A 25,029-nucleotide genomic window follows, 5' to 3' on the forward strand; every position below is an offset into this window, starting at 1 on the left:
AGATCCTCAGCGGTGAGAGCCTTGCTGCCCTTGCAGAGGACCTGGGATTCCCACATGGTAGCCAACAATCATCTGTAATTCCAATCCTAATCTGATGCCTCTTCTGTCCTCTATAGGTACCAGGTACACACATAGTACGCATATAGACACTCAAGCACTCATGGACAAAAAGGAAGAAAAATCAATAAATGTTTTTTTTAAAAAACTAACAGCACATGAAACTCACAATAAAAGCAATATGAACACCATCTACAAAGAGATACTCAGAAGTAGAGACAAGAATGGAGGGGGAGAATCAAGACCCTCCAGCTCCTCTTTGCTAAAATTATTTATCAAACATGGACCCCAGGGCTCAGAAAAGTGGAGAGCAGCTACAAAGAGTATGGAGCAGCAAGAGCTCAACCAGCTCCAGCCAGTTGCAACGTGCTGAGATGTGCCAACGTTCTGAAATACTGCTTTGTATTAGTCACTAATAGACACTTAGCAGGTCTGTGCCAGGCTGAGCCAGGAGGGATGCTGGGGAGGGGGCTGCAGATTTCACAATTGCCTGAGGTTTCAGTTCCAGAGCACAAACTGGGAATAGGCTGCCTGTGCTGAACCCTCTCTGGATTCAGCTCGCCTCAGTTTCTATCTCTGTAAAACATATTTATGTAGTTAGCCCTTTATTTACATGGGTTCTGTAACCACAGATTCAAACAGGATTAAAAATACTTATGAAAAAAAAGAGTCTGTACTGAATATAGAGAGAGCCTTATTTCTTGTCATTATCCCCTGAATGATACAAGGTAGCAATTATTCTCATATCATTTGCATTGTGGTACAGATTGTAAGACATTTACATATGATTTCAAGTTCATGGGAATAAGCATATAGGTTATTTGCAAACACCATATTTATGTCAATGATACTCCACAATTTAAGGCATCCATGGAGTTCCGGGACCAACCCTCCTTGCCGCCCCATCCCCACCTCTACTGAGACTGAGGATAGCTATAGTCTATCTAACAGAGTTTGATAAGGATTAAATGTACATATAGATGTAAAATACTTAGCACACAATGTATGCCACAAAAAACACCATGAAGGGGCTGGAGTGGTGGCTCGCCAGTTGAGAGCATTCATCATTCTTCAGAGTATACTCAACCTCCCTAACACTGAGACCCTTTAATACAATCCCTCATGTTGTAATGAGTCCCAACCATAAAATTACTTCATTGCTACTTCACTACTGTTATGAATTGTAACACAAATACCTGATATACAGGATATCTGATATGTGAACCGGGGGGCGGGGAGCCTTGACCCAGAGGTTGAGAACTACTGGTATAGCTGTTTTGTTTCTACCACTCAGGTTGAAAGGAGTGGCTCTTAATTGTCCATCCTCCAGCTGCAAAGGGATCGGACGCTCTCTTCTGGTCTCCATAGGCACCTGCACATGTGTGGCACAGACACACATGTGCACATAAAGGAAAATACCTTATTTAAAAAATAACACTATAAAGGCTATAGAGTGGTGTGGTGTATCAGACACAGTTACCGAAATGCTGGGGACAGTAGTAGTGGCAGAGCCATGTCCTTTATAAGCACAAGCAACTCACAGAAGGGGCTGAGACCTCAAGTCCAGCACAAAGTTTGGGAAGCATGGGCACGGTTAGAGAGAAGCCTCACGAGCCATGTCTACAGTTCTTTGCAGAAAGACCGTCACACATGCATCCCTGTAAAGCAGGAGGCTCCAGGGTTATTGGCACTAGAAAGACCAGGAAACCAGTGAGGTGAACTCCTCAGAGACTTGCCCGATGCTAAGAGAGCTAGGCGAAGGCACGTTGCTGGGCTGTGCTTAGCGTACCCCAGTACTTGAAACCAATAAAAACAAACAAAGAAAAACCCACTTCCATTGAGACTATTTCCAATGCATGGGACAGTTGCCAGAATAATCCAGAGAGGTCCTACGTGCGCTTGTTAACCAAATTTGTCACTGTCGCCACAGATGCTGCCTCATTCTGTGCAGACGTTTACTTTTTAAACTAGTGAAGATTTAAGTTGCCTACATCACACACTTCAATACTTCGGCATTAATGTAAAGCATATTTTATAGCATATACATATAATTAATATTGGTATAAATCTACTGTCATGGCTGTGTTCCAATCTTTCCAATTGTTTCAATAATGTCTTTCATTGTTTTTTTCTTCCCTCCAGCATAAAGCCCAGCCCAGGCTTCCTGGCTGCATATATTGGTCATGTAGCTTTAGTCTATTTTAACTTGGAACAGTTCCCCAGCCTTTGATTTTCATGGCATTGCCTGTGATGAATGTAGGTCAGTAATTACACAGAATGTTCCTTGCTTGCACTGGCCTGGTATTTCCTGTGATTAGATGCAGGTTATTCGCTCCCAGCCAGAATGCTATGCAAGCAGTGCTGGACTTTCTTCAGCTTGCCACATTCCTACATCTGGACATCTGGATGCCTCGTGACATCCATCTGCCCTGCGGAGACACTGACCTGCTCACCTGGTCATGATCTTATACATTTTCTCCACTGCCTTAGTTACTATTTTCTCCATCACAACCCATAAGCAATGTGAGGGGATCATTTAAATCCATCCAAACATCCTGTTCTTTATAGCAAACCTACTCACGCTAGATGTAACAGCCACTGATTTTCTTGCAAAAGATCCCTCTTAGACTCCACTACTTCCACAAATATCAGTTTCTATGACATTGTAATGAAGAGCCATTCCCCCTCATCTAGCCAACTATTCAATCTACTCTCTATTGTCAATCGATCATCTATCTTTATAACTGTCATCTACCTATCATCCACCATATTTAATTGGAACTATCTATCTGAGGGTCATCTATCCATCTATCAACCATATATCAATCATCTATTTATCTTTGTGTATATCATCTATCTACCATATATCTATATTATGTATCCATCACTATCTTGTATCTATCTAGAATCTATCTATCCATCCAATCATTCATCCATCCAAGCATATATCATCTATCTTCTATTCATCTTTGGGTCTATCATCTACCTACTATCTAGCTATTATATATCCACCATTTAAGAATTACATTACGGAATATACTTATGGATCCCTATTTTAGTCAACATGTTCGTATATATTTTGTCACTCAAATTGCCTAAGATTTGCTATTTTGGGGCTGCCTCCTATATCTTCCAGACACTGCTGATTATGTTTGCAAACCTTCTGGCACAACAAAATGTTCTGAGCTTAATTCGTACCACCCCTGCCCAAGCCACGGAATCAATCTTTTTTCTCTGGTTCTTTATAGAGGAAAATGTTATAACCTGATCCTTCTATTCTTAGCCTGGAACATAGTCAGTTAACAAGTAACTGAAAAACCTGCCTTTCCTGTCAGGTTTGTGAATCATCACAGAAACAGAAAACCAGCATTTTGACTCTTAGAAAGTGGGTGTCTTAGGAGTGCCCTTCAGCTGCTTCAGTCTGCCGAGCGTTCAGGCCCATCTCTGAGTTCTTCCCTTGTCTCTTAAGCTTTCGCTCGGCAAGCCTGTTGGTGCAGAGATCTACTACAGCATCCCTGGGAATCCAGAAAGCACTTGGGAAATCCCAATTCTTTGAACCTCAAGGACCTAACAGGACTGTGCAGTGACAGACTTAGGAAAAGAAGCTGGATCCTCAAAACACTCAGGCAGGGGACAGAAGGTAGCACGGACTAGGTACAAGGTAGTCAAGGGTATAACTTCCAATGTCTGACCACCGTCCATCCCTATTTCCAAATATTCAGAAAGGTATAATGTCTCCGACTGAGGGTCATACAGGAGGAGCCATGGAAACAGTCCAAATCCAAGTGCACCCGACTGCCAATGCTCTAGAAGCCCAGAGGCTGCCATTTCTTTTGTTTTCTCTAAACGTCCCTGTTGCCTACCAGTGTTCTAGTCCATTTCCTGTGGTTTTGACAACGCCACAGGCTAGTAATTCATAGAGAATAAAGTTTTATCGGCTCACAATTCTGAAGCCTGGGAACCTGGGGAGTAGCTTCAGGTGACAATGTTGCTGAACACCCACTGCAGGGTTCCAAGGCAGCTCAGGGTAGCAGGTATGACAAGAAGGAGGACACTAAATTGATCTTGGTAACAGACCAGTTTTTGAGCTAAGTGGCTCAAGCTTTTGCAACTTAGTCACCTGGTACCAACTCTTAATGCTTCACAATGGAGACAAAAGTGTCAATATCAATTTTAATGGGGACATTGAAGCCACAGAGGTGGGCAGCACTGTCTCTGAAGTGTTTACACATTTTCTCTTTAATTAAAATCTAACTCATTTACTTGAGTTTTCTTTCTGTGGATTGGGGCTGGGTTTGAGGGGTTTAGTTTGACCTCCTCAGTGACTAGTTATCTGAAGCCTCACCTTCACAGATCCACACTATAACCAGTCATTCCATGACTCGCAGCACATTGGGTCAGCTAAGAGCCTTTAAAACTTGCTGGCACACTCCCTTCTCCCAGTATCTGATTTAACTGGATTGAAGGTATCCTGGGCACCAAGAACTTTTAAAGTTCCTCAGGTAGCTCAAATGTAAGACTGCTGCAGGAAACCTCCGACAGGTGCAACACAAAGGAAGTGACAGCAATGACTACATGGTGCCTTCTGGATTGATCAGACATCCCGGACTCAGCCTTACTCTTCTTCCTTCAGTGGCCCAGGGTTATTTGGGACCTGGCTTCTTAGACTGTGGGTCAAAGGTCCATGTGTTCATTGACTATGCCATGACAAAACACTAATTCACAATCTACGGTGCTTCTGGAAACATCCGCCCACGCTGTGCCATGAAGCTTCACCGCAGCTTGCTGCTTCTGAACACAAAGTATGTGCACTTTGCACTACAAGGCGATCAGGTTCCCCAGCACCAACCGGCCATCCCTCAAACACCGGCCTCAGATTCAAGATGATAAGTGAGGGCCTGTGGTGTGTCCATTGTCTATACAAAGCTTATAGAAACACAGTAACTTCACTACAGAAAACAAACTTGATTTTATTACTACTGTTCCTCATGGTACAAGTGTCAAGTTGGTGTTTCTCTGGGTTGCATCGTTGGTGTGCTTGATTTTTTTTTTCTAAAATTGCTATTTAATGTGCTTACCTGGGTTTCATAAAAATATTTAAGGAGTTTTTGCATGACATTTGGGGCAGAGCTTCTGTCAATTCTGAAACAGCCCTGAACACACTTCTATAAGTACATATTGCATATGAATATGACATTCTCTAAGTGGCATTCTCAACATCGAAAATTATAAAATCATGGGGTTGAGTAATTCTGTGATACACTGGAGATGTTCCACATCCCAGAACAGCAAATGAACACCCAAGATTTTAGTTCTTTATTTCAGGGCAAACAAGTGTGCCCATCTCATTAGGTGGCAGATTTGATGCTTTTTTTTAAAAATTGCATGTATCCCTAAAGAACTGTTTTATGTTTAGGATTTATCTAAATGATTTTTTACCATCAGTTTGGTAGGAGGGCTTAAGCTACATATCTATACATGCAGGGTCACAGAAGCATTTCCCAGCTGAAAAGAAAATACGAGTGAGAAACATTTAGGAGCCCTGACTAAAAGTGGGAAACAACAACAAAACAAATTTCACTAAATCAAAATCTAAATCTTAAAACTAAACTGAACTAAAAATATAACAGGAACAAAATAGTCAAATCAATCTCTCCTCTCTCCCTCCCTCTTTCCCTCTCTCCCTCCCTCTCTCCTTTCTCTTTCTTTCTCTGTCTCTCATGTATGAACAGGCATGCATGTGTGTATATATGTGAATGTATACACACACATACACACACACACACACACACACACACACACACACACACACACACACACACACCCCAGAATATGTTCTCCTCTGTCATATGCCTTGCTTGTAATTCAGATAGCCTCCATTTTGGAGAGTACTTTAAGGCATTGATTTCCAGCTGCCAGCGTGCCTGCTATCTTTCTGTAGGTGTGGCCACAGTCACTCCTTCGAGCCAGGAAACCCAATGTGATTATCTGGAGTAGCTTTCTCTGAAAGGTGAGGTAGGGTTATCATACTGGTGTAAGGAACTTGGCCAGTTAGTTTTTAGAGCTTCCTTGTTGTCTCCAATGACATCTGCAGAACCAAGAAAAGTCTCTGGGCTCTCCAGAGAGTAATTAGAGAGAGACGTTGTTAGAAGTGTTCATCTGACACAGTACTGAGGGAAGGGTAAAGACAAACCTTTTACAATTCAACACCTAGCGCAGAAGAGCAAGTGAGAAAAAGTTCAGGGACAGCACAGGAGGAAAGGCCCAGTCTCACTGAAATAGCGATAATATTTCATTTCATAATAATTCGATAATTATTACTGATAATAAGTCAATACAGAAATAGTCCTTACTCATTGCCAAGTTCACATCCTATTGAGTCTCAGTGACTAAGAAACAGAAAGCTAAGTAAGCCTGGTCCCCGTCTTCGAGAAGCAGAAAATTCATAACATCTTGACCCATTATTTTTCTTTAGTCGATGATGAGACAGTTTCTAATGAGAGACCACATCACTGCACCCAGTTCTGAAAACTGTCAACTCGGGTTCAAGCAAGAAATGTACTGGGTATGTACTAAAAACCAGGCCACGGATAAGATAAAGAGGTATGTTGGCTGACTGCCCGCTCATCCAACAAATGGCCCTGTGCTTGGCGAAGGGCATAGGGAAGGTTTGAGGAAGATTTGGCCTCTAGCCTAGGGCGTGTACTTTCACCACTGAGCATCTGGGTGGTGCTTCACAAGTATTCAGAGAACTGAAGACACTGATTTTTCTTTTTCTTCTCATGGTAGCTGAATAGAGAGCTAGATAGAGAGCTAACGAAAGTGCCCACCATCCAGGAGTTCAAAAGGATTAGACCATCCACTTCAGATTTTTAGCTAGAGATGCTAAGGACTAATTCTCGAGTGGCGTGGGCTTTGAATGCACACTGATAGACAAGAAAGGAACAAGAAAGAGTGTAAATCGACCACCAGAGGCAATTTCCTTCTTTCTACTTCAGTTCCACATTTCCATTGTCAATGAGAGGTGTTAAAAAATAAGATAGTTTCTATCGTGTTTTAAATTATGTGTATGTATGTTTTCCTGTAAGAGATGGGGGAGGAATATGTACACGCATTAATTCAGATGCCCCTGGTGGCTTGAAGTAATGGATCTCCTGGAACAAGAATTGCGTATGGCTGTGAGCCAACTGATGTAGGTGCTGGGAACTGAACTCAGTTCCTCCGGAAGAATAGCACATTCCACAGGGCCAACTCTCCAGCCCTTAGAAAACAATTCTTAAATTAGTCATGTATCAGAGAATAGCAGCCTTCCAGAATTTTAAAGAAAAGATTGTTGACTACGGCAACGATTTGTCTGTCTATAGCCTGGGTGGGAAGAATTTAGAATGTCAGGAAATCAACGATGCTTGCTTCTGCATTTCAGAACACTTTTTCTGTCTCTGATAAGTCAACTCAGTTAATGATTAGCTTAGTGATATTTTGTGACAAGAGTTTTGACATTTTTTGGTTGTGAGCCTAGCCTTTAATGTTTAACCCATCTCTCCTCCTTGTGACAAGAGTTTTGAAAGCAATCAATATACCAATATGTTACGTCTATAGTAACTCATGACAGCAGAGACAACTACATCAGAAGGCTGAAGCCAGAAACATTTCTCAGAGAAGGTCTTTGAGTTAACAGCCACTGACTGGCACCCATCTTTGCCTTAATGGTTTGCCTGGTTCCATCATGGCTAGACTCTCTTGCAACCCATCTCAGTAAAGCCAGGGATACCCAACTGGGGTTTGTTAACAGAGCCTTCCCAACACACATGGATTTTTTTCAATCTTCTTTTTACATTTGAAATCATAGCTACCTCATAAATAACTCCTTTTATCACAAGTGTGGATGTTCCTGTATGGTTACCTGCAACATGTCAACCATTTCCAACATTATCTAATGTGCTAGACAGAAACTGCTTTGACCTCTGGGTTAACCAAAGTTAACTGGCAAATCTGAGTGCTTTCAAGGCTCCCTCCTGCCCGAGCTGCTGTTGAAGCTATAAATTACAGCCACCGGGCAGTGACAAGACGGAGTGTCAGGATCCTTTCTGACACTGAACAGTCTATGATTAAATACAGTCTTGGCTTCTTTTCTCAGCAATCAAGCATGTAGACACCATATATAACCCCGAGAAGAGGCCTTCTCAGCAACCTAACCACAGAATGAAGGAGAAAATAACCCACAGTAACTGAGCACAAGGAAACAGTTCTTGACCACATCTGTGCTTGCACTGGAGATGCTTGGGTTCCTCTACATCAGCACAGCCAGGCTTCATCTGTGCCTAACCTGACCACTTCACTGGCTCTCCCAAGAGCCGTAACATCCCATCAGCTGTGCCCCCAGAGGCAAAGCCTTGATTTACTTTCCTTTCAATGAGAAATGTGTGCCTCAGGGTGCAGCTTAAGCGAACCCTCCTCTAGGAGAATGAGTCCAGCATCCTAGGCAGAGCTGAGCCTCTCTCATACTTCTACTCATAGTTCCTGGGACACCTCAGCCCCGAGAGACCCTGTATTCTAGAACCATCTTTCCAGATTCACTTTCCTTTGTGGGCACTGCAGGACAATGCTTTGGAGATCTCAGTCGGAATCCTGGATGACCGACTCACTCCCCTGTGAAGCTGGGCAAATGCTTAGCTATCTGTTAGATGAGGATGAAAAAGAACTACTCAAACTGGCATTTGATGTTATGATGACTAGGAAAAGATACCAAAACTGGCTGGCCAAGATGCTGTACAAATGTCTGCTCTTCCCCACTCCCCCTTCAGCAGCTTCAGTGTCACCGTCCTTCCTCAGTATCATCGATTTCTAAGCAATGGCAGTAACAAGTTCTTAGGGGGCCCAACTATCCAACTTGATTAATAGTAAAACTATTTGCTAGTTTTATTAATTCATTTCTTTTACTAGTACTTGCTCCAACTGAGAGGAAAGTGACCTCCTGGACACGCAGTACTCAGGATTTTTACATAAATTTCGCTCTGTTTTACTCCCATAGACAAATGCTGAACTTTCAATCCTGCTATCCAGGGGACAAGGTGCTAATTTTGTTCCTCAGAGGGAATCCCATTTTATATTTCATTTCAAGAAAAATCAAGCAGATCGCTTTTTAAAAGGATTCACAAAAGTTCTCCACTTTCCACCCCAACCTCTTCCAAGTCAAAGAGCTGTAGATAAATGTAGATGGGTAAATTCCTGCCTGGTCAAAACGTAAAAGAATCATGACAGACTGTTCCCTGGCCCCCTCATCCCTGCTTTGAAAAGATAATTTACAATGTGAGATGGGTTAACTCCCCTTTACATCATCTGAGTCCTCAGAAAATCTATGGCAGGCTCTGTCTGAAAGTCCAATTTCAGCGGGTAGGCCCCCCTCTTAAAGATCTTCTCAGGCCCAGACATTAGACATGGACTGGCTGTCCCTCAAGACCCTGATATCTTAAAAGCAAGGGAAAAAAATTAAAACAAACTTTTATAAGAAGGAAACCTTGCCAACGCCAACCCAAATATTTTCTTTCTGTGAAATATAAATGTGTTGATTTTGATTCTTCCCAGCAGTCCTTATAAATCAAAGCCAGGGTAAGAATTTGGTAAACAGCCTTATCTGTCAAAATCATCCCATAAAATCCATTTGGGAAATGAGTAAAGTCCGAAGTGGAATGTGCTGTCTTGGACAGTGGTAACACCTAGCATTTGTCACATGCTTACTGAAGGGGTCAGATGTCATATTGAGGTCTATGAGAGTCGGATGGCCTTTTGACATCATATAGAGAGCACATGAGCTTGGTGTTACCAGTACTGTATTCAACAGAACAAACTTGGCATTAATAAGTTGAAGGCTCACAGCAAGTGAGAAGCAGGGCTGTGGGGTCTGGCTCAGAGGGGTGGTATCACTAAGTCTCCATACGCTCCGTGGTATATCCTATTGGGTGTATCCTCTCCCCCCCCCCCATGGATCTTACTGTTAAATCCCATCAAGGGCACCAACTGAACTCTCCAACTGAACTCCTTGCTACCATCTTGCTCCCAAGGAATCTAGCACTCATGAAACAGCAACTATACGAGGATAAGGCAGAGGCAAGACCTGATCTCCATGCCCGGAGCTCCAGTCGTCCCCCGCTCTCTCTCTGTACTTCCTCAGCCCTGTGGCTCATTGTACATAGACCATACTGACCCCATGTCAAATGCTCAAGTACTAAACTCGTTTGAAGTTTGCTCTTCAGTTCAAACCGACAGCCTGTGCCGCCTGGACTGTGTACATTCAACACTCTCATCTACGCGGCTTTTGTGAGTGGTGACACAGGCTCTGGCCTGGGCCTTAGATCAGACGCCAACTCAGTCACTGAGGACATGACCTTGACTTTCTCACTGAACTCCTCAGAGACCTAATAACTTCATTTAGCATACAGGCGCAATAGTGTTTATCACAACTATAATTAAATCAAAAGTGTAAAGAAAGCATTTTATGGTAGCTGGGGCTCAATAAAGGTCATATGATCTTTGCCCATAAAAACTCAGGGTTTGTCTTTAGCAGCGCTGGGAACTGAAGCCAGGGCCTTGTGTGCACTACTCATGACTTTGTCACTGAGCTACATCCCCCAGCCTGGAAGGCAAGATCTTTATAGCCTCTAAACTTGTATTAGAGGTAAAACCTTTGTTTCAAAGAGAACAGAGCAATAATGCTCACAACTCATTGAATACTTACTATATGTCAAATAGTTAAACGAGTTTGGTGATAAGGCTCATTTCTGAGGGACACTGATTAAATCCTGCTTAGCACCAAGCATTTTACTTAGAATCTCACTGAGGGTCACAAGCACTGTGACCAGTTGTATGAGCCCTGCTTTATACATTAAAAAAAAAATTAGGACTTACAATCAAAGACTATATGACAGGCCAAGGTTCCACAGATTATGAGAAGAAGCAGCCATCACCTACACACTGCCTTGTCCCTAAAGTTCCATTAGATACCATACAAGATGGTTGAGTTTTTCCCGGCATCAGTGGTCTCTCCCCAGTATCTCATCCATCCACAGCATTTAATTTAGGGGAAATTAAATGAGGGCCAGTTCTGGTAACTTTCAGCACGAGTTAATGAAGGCCGGCCTGGTCCCTGGACTCAGACTCAGGTCTCACAATAAGGTGAGGAAAGGGGATCTTTCTGGACTCTTGACAATTATAGCAGGGATAAAGGACTGATGAACAGGAGATGAAGAGAGGTCAAGTCCTGTCATCAGCCCATCCACCAGCTCTCTAAGGAACCTCATCTGCCTACCCACAATATGGCTCCAGTCTTTTGGCTGCTGAGTAAACTGAGGAACAGATACCCACACATGGAATGAGTATCCACAAAGAATTGGGGAAACAGCACATAAAGGCCCTCCATCAGAGCTGCAGAGTCAGCTGGGTATATGTTCTAAACTGACAGATGGAGTCATGTGCCCTCTCAGGACAAAGGTGACAGGAGATGATGTTGACTTAAGGACTCTCTAAGACTCAGAGGCAGTCATGCATGTCTTCTACGGGTCCTCCCTTGTAGAAAGCACTACCTGGGAGATCATTCCTCCCTTGGCTTTAGGGACAATAGAGATGACATCTGTCCAGCAGGCGGGAACAATATGGACCTGCCCTGGCATGACTTGGTTACACGTGGGCTTTATGCTTCACACACCACGAAACAGCTTCTTGCAAGACGGGCTGAAAGGAAAGAGACTGGGACATTCTCAGGGACTCCTGTGCTCTCTTGGGCCCTCTCTGCCAAGCGAAGCCCTGCTGGCTACTGGAGAAGTTCAGTCTATCAACCCCGTCACCATCCCTGACTAGCATAACCCCGAGGGGCCTGCTAAGAACTTCTCTTACCACATTTCCATCTCCACCCAGTGCCAGGGAGTGTCACCTTCACTCACTCCACAGGTACCTGCCGAGAATCTCACAACGTGACGGGAACTAAGGTTGAGAGTGTGAGCACTGTGTGTGTGGCTCGGTGACAGGCCCTGAGCTAAGTGTTTATGAAGACCTAGCTGGCCGTCACTGAAGCCTGTGAGGTCAGCATTGTTACCAGGACTTGAGAAGTGGCCGCTTGCTCAGAGCCACAAGCGAAGGTGGAACTTGAACACATCCTGTCTCAAAGCGTCTATGACCTATATTAAGAGAATTTGGGGGCTGCAAAAAATATTTGCCAATAGGAAAAGGCTCTGAATGTGTGATGACTAAGAGTAATTTAAATCTAAACATGATCTGATGTTTTTCTGGCTGTTTGCTTGCCTTGTCTCCTAAACTCCACTGTGGCCTTGGTTTTGAACACTCAGCATATGTATGTGGCTTAGGATATGTACGCCTTCACTCCCCAGGGCACCACAGGGCACCACAGGGCACCAGCACATACCGCCCCAAACACCTCAGTTCAAAGACCACTGCATATTATGAGTTGCAGGGTTTTCACGGAACACATGAAGTTTCCTTCTCTTATGGAAACATGCAGATTTCATTATGGAAAACAGACTTCTAGTATTTTCCTACCACCATTCTTCAGCATGTAAGCAACTGATTAGTCTATCTTTGGGCTATAATGTATGTGAATGTTTGATTTTAAAAATTGAGGGTTGAGTTGCTGATTTGAGCTTTCTTTTAAAAAAAAATCAGTAAATGAATTTTGGCATGGGATTAGGATGGAATTTCCAACAATTATACAAATGGCCATAAATACACTTCTGCTGTTTCATAGTATGTACTTATTATGCAAAGTGGCACTCTCAGCATTGACAGTTATAGAAGCAAAATGCCAATCAACTTAGAAATGTTGATGATGCTGTACAAACTGCAGGATCGAAGAACCAAAATTGAATTCTTTGTGTAAAGATTAACAAGTACGCTCATGCCATCTGCATGCAAACTTGCTTTTCACTTAAAAATTGGTAAAGTTAAATAGACACAGGGATCATTTTAGAAAACATTTCTTAATGGTTCATTATCAGTAATTACTTGATTTGTATATGCAGTTTACATATCTACATACCTAGGTGCCCATAAAACTTTCTCAGGCAAAATAAATAAATAAATAAATAAATAAATAAATAAATAAATAAATAAATAAATAAATAAATGGGTAGTAAAGGCTTAAGAAGTCATTCTGCATAGACCATCTGAACATATGTTGCCTGTGATTTATTTCAGAGTTTTCCGCCGCTGATAGCTAGATGCCCATATATATTTCTAAGTTACATTCGGTTATACAATGGATATGCTATTTAACATTTGGTTACCATTAAGCAGGGAATCAACATTCCAGAGGTCCTTACTAACATCTCAAGTAACCTAATTAAGAGTTCACGTGTGAGGGATGGTTATTTAAAATAAAAAGGATGAGACTTCAAGTTTGTCAAATGCTGTTATCTAAAGTCTGCAGTTAGAGGAGTCATTAATGAGCATAAATTAATGAGGGGTGTTAGAAAGAAGCTTTGGAAGATATGGAAGTCATAAGTTCTGGTTCTCAGCACCCAAATAGGAGGGCAGATACAGCAGTTTGGGTGCCTAACCCCACTACAAGGGGGAAAATGAAGGATTCCTGGGGGGCTTGCTGTACTACAAAGCAAACTGATAAACTCCAGGTCTGGTGAGAGACCACACCTAAAAAATGAAAGGAAAGAGGAAGATTTTCATGTCAATCTCTGACCTCCACATACATGTGCATCCGCATACATATAAACATGGATTGGATACATGCATATACACACAAAGCAAGATGACATTTCACAGGTAAAATTATCATACTCAAAAAATGATTGGCCTATAACACTCTATGTCATCTCCACACTGGCATGAATAGGGCTGAGAGTCAAACCTGTGTTCAAAAATGTTTAAGGCTCGGTGTACCCTAAACAGGGTGGCCATCGCCTGACGTAGCTAACAGACTGGCCAACCATGACATCAAAACACTATTGTGTGGCCTCAGCCTAAATGTTGTATACATGACAGTGGACTCAAGGACAGCCAGAAGGTCTTACCAGAGACTACAAGAAAGAGCTTTATGCAGACATGCAGACCTGTAGGCTAAGAAGTGTTTATGCTTGGGAAAAAAATCCCTCTATAACTTGCTTTCACTGGCCCACTGTTAGTCACTGGGAAAAATATATTTCTTGAGCCAAGCAAAAAGGACCTGATGACAGGTGAATGAATAAAGGTTTTGGTCAACTTACAAAAAGGTTAAAAAAAAATGGAATCTCTGCCTCTAAAGGATCAAAGAAGAAGATGTAGCAACCTATAGTATTGTCCCAAGACTGGCTGTCACGGAAGTTAGCATCATTGCCATGGTTCCGCTCCTGGGCCAGACCTCTAGGTTAGAACTCCAGTGTCAATTCCTGAGATTCTAGGAGACCCTTTCTCCTCATCTGCAGAGGAAATATAATACCATTTCCTCCTGGACAGGAGGACCAAGTAAGATCCCAAAAGATAAAGAACACAGAAAATAAAAGGCACTAGAAAGTTAGCTACCTCTCCAGTTTAGGGGGATCAAACTGCTTTCCAAGAGGCAGTCAGTGTTTGATATTGTTTCTTTGATTTGCCAGTTCAATCAACAAACATATATTAAGTACTCAAGAACCAGAAAAAAATGGAGATAGAAGAGACATAACACACCCTTTCACAAGGTCCACTTGCAAATTCACCATGCAGGAAGTCCAGGCAGGCTTCCTAGAGGAGGTGGGCTTTGGAGAGGGTTTTAAGAATGAATGGAGCTGGCCCCAGTCTACTTGCTCACACATGTGAATCTATTACCCAGTCTGCTTTATTTCCCAAGGGGAGCAGCTGTGCCTTTGTCTCAGCCATCTCTGTTACTAAAGAATATAGATGTCCAAGGCTTGGTGCTTATAGACAGACAAAGGAAGGAAGCATTTCCCTAACAAAAAGAGAGAAAGAGTAAATATGCCAGCCAGTGATGGGGGCGGCAGGAGTGGGGAGGTTGGCAAAAAGCAAAAGTGTCTGTCTTTCCATGTACACCCCACTCCCCCTGCCCAATCTCTGAGACAGGAAGTGTTGTCTATCTATTGGTGTGTCTGCTGGTATAAACTGTAACTGTCTTTTAAAATCAACCCTTTTTATCTGGGATGCCCCAGCTGTGTCAAATTTCCAAACCTCTCCCTCTGACTTTTATGAGCCTGACCTCTGACAGGGGTCAATGTGCAAGCATACCATAACCTTTCCTCTACGGAATGAAGGGAGAACAGTCCGCAAGCAGGGTGCAGATTTGGGGCTCGAACGAGGTTCATCTCAAGGAAGTCTTTAAAGGTCTCTGAGTCTGAGGTGACGTATAGAAGCTGAGGCAGATGCAGGCCAGGGACAGCAGGAGGACCCGGGCACAATTTGACACTAAGTGTCTGGCACTCTTCTAAGGGTTTACCCCTCTTACCCCTATTAAACTGGGTACTCCTTGAAAGAGCCCCATGAGGTAGAAGCTGGAGGAGTTGAGGAAGTGACACCCCAAAATGTGCTCCTGTGATTTGCCAAGGATGTTGAGCTGAGGGCACCTAGGCAACAACAGATACAGGCAGCAACTTCTCTGGTCTCATCTTATTTGCCTGAGATGGGGGAGGGTCAGCAGGTCCAGACAAACTTTGTAATAAGCCGTCATCTCTTCTTCTGAGGGCCTGTTCATCCACCCCACCCCACCCCCCAAACCTTCCACTTTTCCCTCTCCCTGTGAAGAAAGTGTATCACCTTCTAAATCTCACTGTGTCAAGGCAACTCACTTTTCTTTCATGTGCTGCTCCGTGGTTGTAATAAATCTATGTATCTTCCCTTCCATTAATCTGATGTTAGTTTGTCCCATAAACCTTCAGAGGGGAAAGCGACAGTCTCCCTTCCCTTCCAACACCATTGACATTTCTATTTTGCAGATGAGACCAAGGATGTTAGTTAGCCACACGATCACAAGGTTATCAAAAGCAAGTGGTAGATGTAGGATTCAATACCACACTGTGAGGCCATGAGGCTGACAACAGGTCTCTCTGGAACAAGTATATAAACCTAGCACCACATCCATGAAGGTGTTGTGTTCTCTACCACAGGACCTCAGCTGATACAGGTACAGCCACTCCACCCACCCGAAGAACCACATTAACATCCTGAGTCTGCATAGGAGGCCCTTCAGCCACGTCTTTTAGAAAATGACTAAGTTGCTAATAAAAGCAATGTCTCTCACTATGACTGGTGCCAACCCCAGTCGCTTAGTGCCAATGGCCTCCTGGCTTTTCCCACCAACTTTTCTGGATGGCTCTAAGCAGACAAACCACCCAGACTGCTGCAAACGTTACTTGAAGAGCATGTGCCAGGAGCAACAGGAAAGGGGCCCACCCTCATTGCAGTTGGAGCTTTCCTAAGTAAATCCATCCTCCAAAATCAGTAATTATTCCTACCTAGGGTTTTTTATAAAGCTTGCAATTGCCAGGCATCCTAAGATCAATTTCATGAGCACTTCTAGAAAGCAGTACTGGCCATTTTATACCGAGCTCGGTGACAGCGTGAGGGCAGAGACAGAAGTCCTTAGAAGTAGCCTTGGGGCTCAAAACCATGTGCTCAGCTCTAGTGTGGCACATCATCAGACTAGCTGCCAGGAGAGTGCCAACTGTGTTTCAGTTTTTCATTTTCCGGGTTTCAAAGGACTACAGATACTGCAACATTTTGTTAGGGCTGGGAAAGGCATCAGCCAACTTTTTAATTCTCTGAAATCTAAGATAGGACATGTGACTGAGGTACTAGAAGCCACAGGATGGGACGTCCTAACTATAAATTCCTCAGGACTGTAGAGCACAGATTCTTAAGCTGCCCACAAGGGTATGGACTTCGAAGTCATGGAGGCCTGGTCCTCACCTCCCATTTACTAATGGTGCAGTGGGAAAAATAACCTTTCCTGCTCTGAGTCATGGCTTTCTCATCTATTTGTACATGGAAACTTAAGGAAAAGGGAAGAAAATGGTATCTTCTAGGTGGCAGAACATCAAAATAATCTATTTCCTCCTTTGGTTTAACCTATAGAGACGTGTGCCCTCCTCAAGAATTATTTATAAGAAACCCATGAAGACATGAGGGTAGTCAGGGATCCATCGGGTTTTGTTTAAATGTCACTTATTACATTGTTACTTCATTTTCTGTTACAATAGGAAGATATTTGAGGTGAAATATTCTATGAGGGAAAAAGGCCAACTGAACCCACGGTTGAGTTCAAGTTTGGATATCCCCATCAATTCTGCCTCTGAGGGGGAATTTTATGAAGGAAGCGTTACAGAGCAGAGGTTTGTGAAGTAGAGATCACATACTGAGACGTGAAGCCAAAGACTCTAAGGGGCTAAGTTTACTGTCTATGTGTTTGCTTGCTATTGTTACGGTTTTAAACAACAACTGTTGTGGGTCTTAACGAGGTCCTGGAAGACTACATTAATCCCTTCCAAAGACACACACACACACACACATACACACACACACACACACACACACACGGCATAATTTTACCTTCTAGTAAGCTCCACCTCCTAGAAGTTCCCACAACTTATCAGCGCTGCCACACAAAGGACCAGCTTCCTCAACCTACATCTAAACCAGAAGACTAGGCACTAAACGCTGATGCTCCAAATGACCCACTACTAGCCACTCCCAGGACCTGCGGCAGGGTTCTCCCTATTAAAGGTTGTTCTACTTAAAAATTCTTGTGCCCAATGCCAATCTTCTTTGTCAAACTATAGCTCAAAGTAGAGGCCGCACCTCTCATGGCCAGCTGTGGGCTCCGAGTTCAGCATACGAAACATCACAGAGCAGGTTCTCACTCAATAATTGAACAAATAAAGCCTTTGGGAGCAGTGAGCTAAATAAGACAGGCTCTTGTCCTACCCTACCGCTCTGAACAAAGGTTCATTCCTCCACACACTGCTTCTTATTAGGCCAACACATGAACAAAGATTCTCAAGGCTGAGGTGAAAGGTAAGTATTAAAAGTCATGTCTTGTGGGTGGTAGCTTGATGATAATGACCTTCAAGGGCTCTATATTTGAAGGGTTTGGTCCCAGTTTGTAGATGGATCAGGAAGGATACAGAGGTGTGGCCTTGATGGAGAGGTGTGTCTCTGGAAGTGGGCTTTAAGGTTTCAAAAACCCACAAGAGACCCAGTCTCAATCTTAGTCTCTGTCTTGCATATCAGGATATAATCTCTCACCTATTGCTCCATTGCCATGCCTGCCTGCTGGCCACCATGCTTCCTACCATGATCGTGGACTAACCCTCTAAAACAGTAAGCAAATCCCTCATTAAATGCTTCCTTCTCTAAGTTGCCTTGGTTGTAGTATTTCTTCAATCAGTGAAACAGTAACTAAGACATTTGCTTATTCCTATTTTTACCTTAAAATAACTTATGGTCAAGAAAGTATTCATTCTGTTATCCAATCTCTGTTTACTTAGTGCCTTGTGGATATACTTTGCTAGGCAACAGAGAGGTACCCATTAGCAGAGTCATAGACTTGGTTTTTCAGTGCAGGGGAGATGAGCTATAAACAAACAAATATGAAAATTGGGAAATGATGAAGGCAGAAATAAAATTGAAAAAACACAAAAATGAAAATATGAGCAAGAGAAAGAACACAAAATTGAGTGGGTAAGAAGATGAGGAGGACCTGAGAAGGGTTAGGGGAGGGAAAATATGATCACAATATATTATATAAGAGAATCTTAAGTAAAAAATAAAATTAAAATAGGTTAAAATTAGAAGGACATGTAGTGACCTCCAATGGGGAAGAGGGGACCTCTGTAAATGGCAAGATATTTCTAGTCATGCAATGAACTGAGGAAAGCATTAAAGGCAAAGGGGAAAAGATCCTCGGGCCTGTAGCTTCAGATGAACCAAGGAGTAGAAAGAAGGCTGTCAAGGCTGGTGCTTCATGACCCAGCGCACTAGAGGTCATGGAAGGTAGGGAAGTGGACAGAGACCAGATCAGGCGTGACTTCCATGGTAAGAGCTGTAGATAGATACTACATGCAGTGGGAAACCAGAAGAGAATATGAGGGAGGGAATGAAGCATCCCATTCCTACAAATGCTGCCACAGGAGACCAGGAGCAAGCCAGTCCAGTCATCTAGGCTTGGGGAAAGGCTGGTTTGGACAAAGCAAGCAGTACATCTAAGTGAGATTTCAAGCACAGTGACAGAACCTGTTGATGAACTCTAAGTGACAGAGGGAAGGGAGGCGTGAGGATGGCTTAGACTGATCTCTTTGATTGTGGACTTGGCAGCTTTGGGTGACTACCACTCGGCCCTGAGAGGGGGCACTGCCATGCCAGCGTGTAACCTAGCCAGCAGGGTTGTGCCCATCCCCTTTTCTAGACATCACAGAGAGACTTTTGGGAATCTCAACACTCTGTCTATAAATCAAATGTGCTCTGAGCAAAGTGGAGCTGCTATGGCATGCTGGGACTCCAAAGGGCAGGTGTCATATGTAATCTGTGTTATTCTGTCAGTTGCCTAAGGTTTTTTTTTTTTTTTTGAGCCCCATGATCTCACACACCCTGTGACATGATGAGATGTGACAGGTCTTGGCCAAGGAAGCCTTACGCACAGCAGAGGAAGTTGGCAATCACTTTCGTTATTATTGTTATTAGTTTGAGTAGTTCTTTTCCTCTGCAGGCCGCTGCTAATTTCTAAGACCAGATGGCCATCATAGTCCACTGGCTGTGGGACTTCAGGGGAGTAAATACAAATAGTGTGGCTGGAAGAACAGAACCGAAGTCCATCTGGCCCGTTTGGAGGTGATGGGCCTGTGCTCTCTAAGTATCCAACTTCCTCTAATCTGAAATGCAGGCAACAAGGCCACAGACTGGAGGGCTGGGAAGACGGCACAGATGCTCTGTGCATAGGGCTTCACATACTCTCAAGCACATGGAAACCACTCACCCTCTCTAACACTCACACCAACACTAGGAAAGAACAAGCCCGGTGTCTCCTGCTGTGGGTCTTCTCTGTTGCTAGGGGAGGCCAGCTGTAGAGCTCTTTATGAAAGTCTACACATTTACGTCAAAGACCTCTGAAACAATTCTTTCTCTTGCAAAGAGATGGGTGTAATCAGGAACCTCTTGGCTTCATCCTAGACTGGAATCTGGCCCTGGAATAACATGTGCACAACGAGCGGTGAACCAGAGACCAGAGGCTGTGATGTCACAGACCCATAAGAGTTTAACAAGCGCAATTTGGGAGCTATGCTGTTGAAAGGGATAACCCCCTCCCCTTTGTAAAGAGAAACAGAATAAAAACATATGCAGGTGAGCCTGCCAAAGCTGTAGGTAGGCATTTATTAAAAGTAGAATGTCTTCCTAAGAGTGTTATGAAGATTATGTAAAATATCTTGCAGGAAATAATAAATATCACCCCCTCTCTAATTTTCCTTTTCAACAGACTCCTATAACAATAACAATAATTATTGTTATCACCCCAGCGTGATCTTCCCTCATTCTTAATAGGTTCAGCATAGAGAGGGAAAAGACATGATAGTTTTCTAACCATTTAACAGGGTCTAGGGTAATTTGGAGCTGGGCTGACTTGTTCTAGGTCTAGGTTAGCTTCTCTAGAAAGTCTTTACAATCCATGAATATAGAGTAGGCTGCGATCTCACCTCCTCCCTTGGACAGACATACGGTAGTGACTCACAAGGGCTCATCCCCTCTCCTAGCGGCTTCCTTTGTAGCTTTTCTGTTTTCCCCACAAGCCTCTGTGCATTGCCCTCATCTGCCACCACTGGGTTAGACATAGTTCCCCCACTCTGGAGCAGACGGAACAGAAACTACCAGTTTTGCTTTTACTGGTGGGAAAACCCAGACCCAGAAAACCTATGACTTTCGTAACTCACAGTCTCCAGATGAGCCCTGGCCTCTGGTCTAGCATTTGTCTCTGCTAAATCATATAAATCACATTCTAAAGAGGACAGCTGGCACCGCTCCTTTAGGGGATGCTGGGAGTGCCCCTGGGCTTTGAGGAACCAGTCAGTGGGTACATAGGTGGTGAGGGTTACTGTGAGGATCATGCTCAGCTGAGGCCTGCTGCCTCTGTGGTGTGCAAACAATCATCTCTTCCTGCTGCTGCCCTTGAGTTGCCTTTGTCATTCATTGGTTCCCTTGCACCAGACACTCCAAGGGCTCACATGAGGATACAGCATCACCACCGCCAGTGAAGATGTTTGAAATGCAGACTCTCAAGCTCTACCACAGCACTGCCAACCCAGATAAGGCATCCTTACATGATTCTCAGGAGGCCTCACGTATATTCAGGTTGAACATAGTACTGCTCTCATGAACACAAAGTGTGTTGAATAGTCAATTCAGCATGTGAGGTGCTGATAAAAATATTCATAGTGGCCTCTTGGTTATGATTATTGAATTGCTTCAATCTTTGTCAGGAATTCTACCAGGACTGAGTCCTGGTACCTGGCATACAATCATCTTCAATAAATATTTATAGGAGGAAGTGAAGATGAATTATCTAATAAATCGGTACGCTCATAAGTTCTCCCCTTGTCCCTACTGTTTCTTTCCTCCAGAGAAGTAGCTGAATTTATACATGGTAAAAATGGAGAATAGTGCCAGACAGACAGCAAGCGCTCGGCCTGTGCTAAGCACCCTACTGACAGGGTGTGAAGGAGCTGTACTTCGGAGTACTGGAGCGCTTTGACTTTGAGAGGTACTGTGCAGCCTGAGCCACCTTGGAACTCTGTGAGGAAGTCAGCTGGTTGAAGGGAAGGAAGAAGAATACACTGGGAAGCATTTACTAAGGTATGGAGAAATTTTTCCAGTGGATTCCCGGGAAATGATTAAGTGTCCAGGAGAGGTGGGCTGACAGGTCATCGGCTGTGGTATGTAAACTATGTTGGGCACAGTAGCAAGAAGCAAAGTACTTCCTCCTATCTGTGTCTGCCTCTTGTCTTCCTTTTGATAGGACGATAAGAGAGGCAGGGTAATGCATCATGGCGGTGGACAGGGGCATGATGGACAAGTTTGATCAGTCCACACAGACAGACACTTTAGGTTCAAAGGGAGCCTTAGATGTTAAGGAGCTTCTCTTGCTAACCACTTCTCCTTCCCTTCGCCTTGTTTGTCCGTTTGTCTCCATCAAAGCCAGCTTCCTTCTTGACTTTACCCCGACAGGCAGGAGGTTTTCCATTGCTCTGTTATGGGATGCAGATTCCCTCCTCACTGCCAATGCTGCAACCCCGGGTCTGCTGGGGTCCCCCTCCCCACTCCCTTATTTGGTACATAGGTGTTATTGTGATATTTAATTTTTTATCTATTTAATTTTGCAAATATACTAAAACTTCCATCAGGTCAGGGTCTATATCATGTATTTCTTTGAGATCTCCCACAACACCTAAACATATGTAGCATGTACTGACAGCATGTAAAAATAGAGGAAAGAAAGGTAAGAGAGGACAGTTTCCCCATGGCGATTAGTAAAGCAGTGGAACCTCTCCAACAACCTTGCATGCAGCCTCCGAAGCTGTAGCTCAGTTTGCCTCTGCTAAAATTAGACTTAGTAGTTGTTCTAGAAGACTTGCGTTTTCTCTGCATTCTTAGGGCTCACCAGGTCACAAAGAAAGCATTCTCTGGGGCAGGTTTTAAGTTATTCTATCATTTATGTATCACAAATACTTACTGACTACTCAATAATTGCCAAGGGCTGTGTTAAATGTTTGGCCACATTAATCATCATGACAGCATGACGATGCTGGCACCCGGGAGCTCCTGCCGTGTCAAGACACAGACTCAGTACTGGCCACTCAAGGTCGCAGAGTCAGGAAGCATGCGAGTGTTCACCTGTGATCCTCCTGTCGCTACCCATCGTCATCTTTGGGGAACTACTGAAAAGATGACCTAATAGATTGGTTATCTAATGCAATCACATCTACTCAGGGAATGTTGTACACAGGGAAATTCTACCTTTAGGGCAATCCAGCCGCTGGCTATAAAGCATACTCTCTAGGCTGGTTTTTGGCATAAATGTCAAGGACAAAATAATTTTTTTTCTGATTAAAAGAAAACGTTCTCAGTGGCAGCTATTAAATTCTGCAACTAAAGAAAGGAGGCATTCATCCACACTGGCTCCCTCTGCTCCCTACTCACAATGCTAAGCCCCTATTAGTTGTAGGAAAACAAAACACAGTTTTTTCTCAATGTGTCAATATGACACAGTCCTACCTAAAACAATGGTAAGTTTAAAAAAAAAAAAAGGTATTTTTCTTAATGCATGAAGAAAGCCAGCCCTACACTTTGACCCCAGGCACTGAACCATCATTTCAAAGATGTTTCAAAGCGTTCTTGTCCCATTATTTACTCTCTAGATATTCCTGTGTTTTGTAAGAAGTGTCAGTTTAAAAGAAAAGAAATCCAGATATGCATTAACAATAATTAATATTGACCTTTCAAGACTAAATGGGTGCATTTCCTTATCAAAGTTCCCCTTTTCCAAATGAACATTCAGAGACGTTTTTTGGATCTTTATCCTTAGGCCTGCATGGCCCTGGCCACAGATCCTGGGAAGCAGGTGAGGTCCCAGGACACTCCCTGGACCCTGGCTGCCTGTGGAACTGTTTCACACACACATTCAGCCTCATGCCTCACGACTTGTGTGGGCAGCATTTGGCCGTCTCTCTATTTACACAAACTCCCTAACGGTCTGGCACCACTGACGTCTCAGAGGGAGGCACAGTACATAGAGTGTTTCACAAGAAAATCTTTAAACAAAAGGAATTAAAGAAAATCCCTGTTTAATAGTGAGTTTTTACCAAGCTCCTAAATTCTCGAGAGCAGTGAAATATTAACTTTCCCCAAGTGGGAACACAGAGCTCGCCTTGTTTCTCTTCATACTGTTGGGTCCCAAACCCTCAGGAGAGGAGCGTGCTCGTTCTTAAGAACCGACTAAGATTCTCCGTCAATAGCGGTTAAGAAAGCACGGGATTTGCCTGCGTTCAAATTCTGTTCTCCACCTTCCTCGTGCCTCAAGGACTTAGTGTATAAATCAGGGATAAAAGTGGTAATGACCTCACTGCTCCAAGATTCAGCAGCATAAAGGTGTCCAGTGAGAGTAAGCACGCAGTGTGGGGCGGCTGAAATACAGTCAGCCTGCCATCATCTGGACCCTTGAAGGGACCTTTCTTCAGCACACAGCACAAAACAGTGACAAAAGCCAGGAATCAGCCCTACTCTGTCTCTGGCTCTGGTTTAGTGCCCCCTTGTGGCTACCCTTCCTAACCCTTCCCTGCCTTGGTGGTAAACTAAGCCATACCCAAGTCATTCAGGGTCAGTCCAACAAAAGGTGCTTTGGGGATCTGCATTAGTGTCATCTGCTGTCTGCTAAAGGCTCAGTTAGTGCAGTCAGCTTGACTCCTCACTCCCTCTTCCTCAGCACTGTGGATCCCAAGTGAGCTTCTCCCCACTGCCTCAGCACCAAGCAGGGAAAGAAACACTCTCTGTCAGTACCGTTACAAGCCCGAGAGCGTTCTAGAGAATCCCAAGGCAGCCATTTTTCTCGCCCATGTCACTGAGCCATGGCGGCATTCTACACAAGAGGCCTGCTTTTACAAGGAGCAGGTAGCAACTCTAACAGTCCCACCACATTCCCTACTACCAGCCACAGCCATTTCCTGTGGCCGGCGCTCTCCCCACATGGTCTAGAGATCCTTTGCCACATGGTTCCATTTGCCTGTACAGTCAACCTTGACTTTGCGGCGTGTACTCATTTCGGGAAAGGTAAGATGTCGACTCACTAAGTTGACATGATGTCATTTCTGCATTGATTTCCATGAAATAAAATATAGAATCATGATGGGGGGGTGGCTCTCACCAAAAAAGGTTGATTTTTTTAAAATATGATTGGAAGTTAAATACAATTGGTGGATATTCAGTCATGCTTATAATACAATTAAATGA

General features: G+C 43.6%; 1 protein-coding gene across 1 annotated transcript in view; it reads right to left on the minus strand.

Annotated features, from left to right (window-relative positions):
* The window catches only part of Ror1 (receptor tyrosine kinase like orphan receptor 1), a 353,520-nt gene that overhangs the window by 199,989 nt on the left and 128,502 nt on the right, over nt 1-25,029 (minus strand). The window lies entirely within an intron of this gene.

The sequence above is a fragment of the Rattus rattus genome, chromosome 1 (assembly GCF_011064425.1).
Source record: "Rattus rattus isolate New Zealand chromosome 1, Rrattus_CSIRO_v1, whole genome shotgun sequence".
Classification (NCBI taxonomy): Eukaryota; Metazoa; Chordata; class Mammalia; order Rodentia; family Muridae; genus Rattus; species Rattus rattus.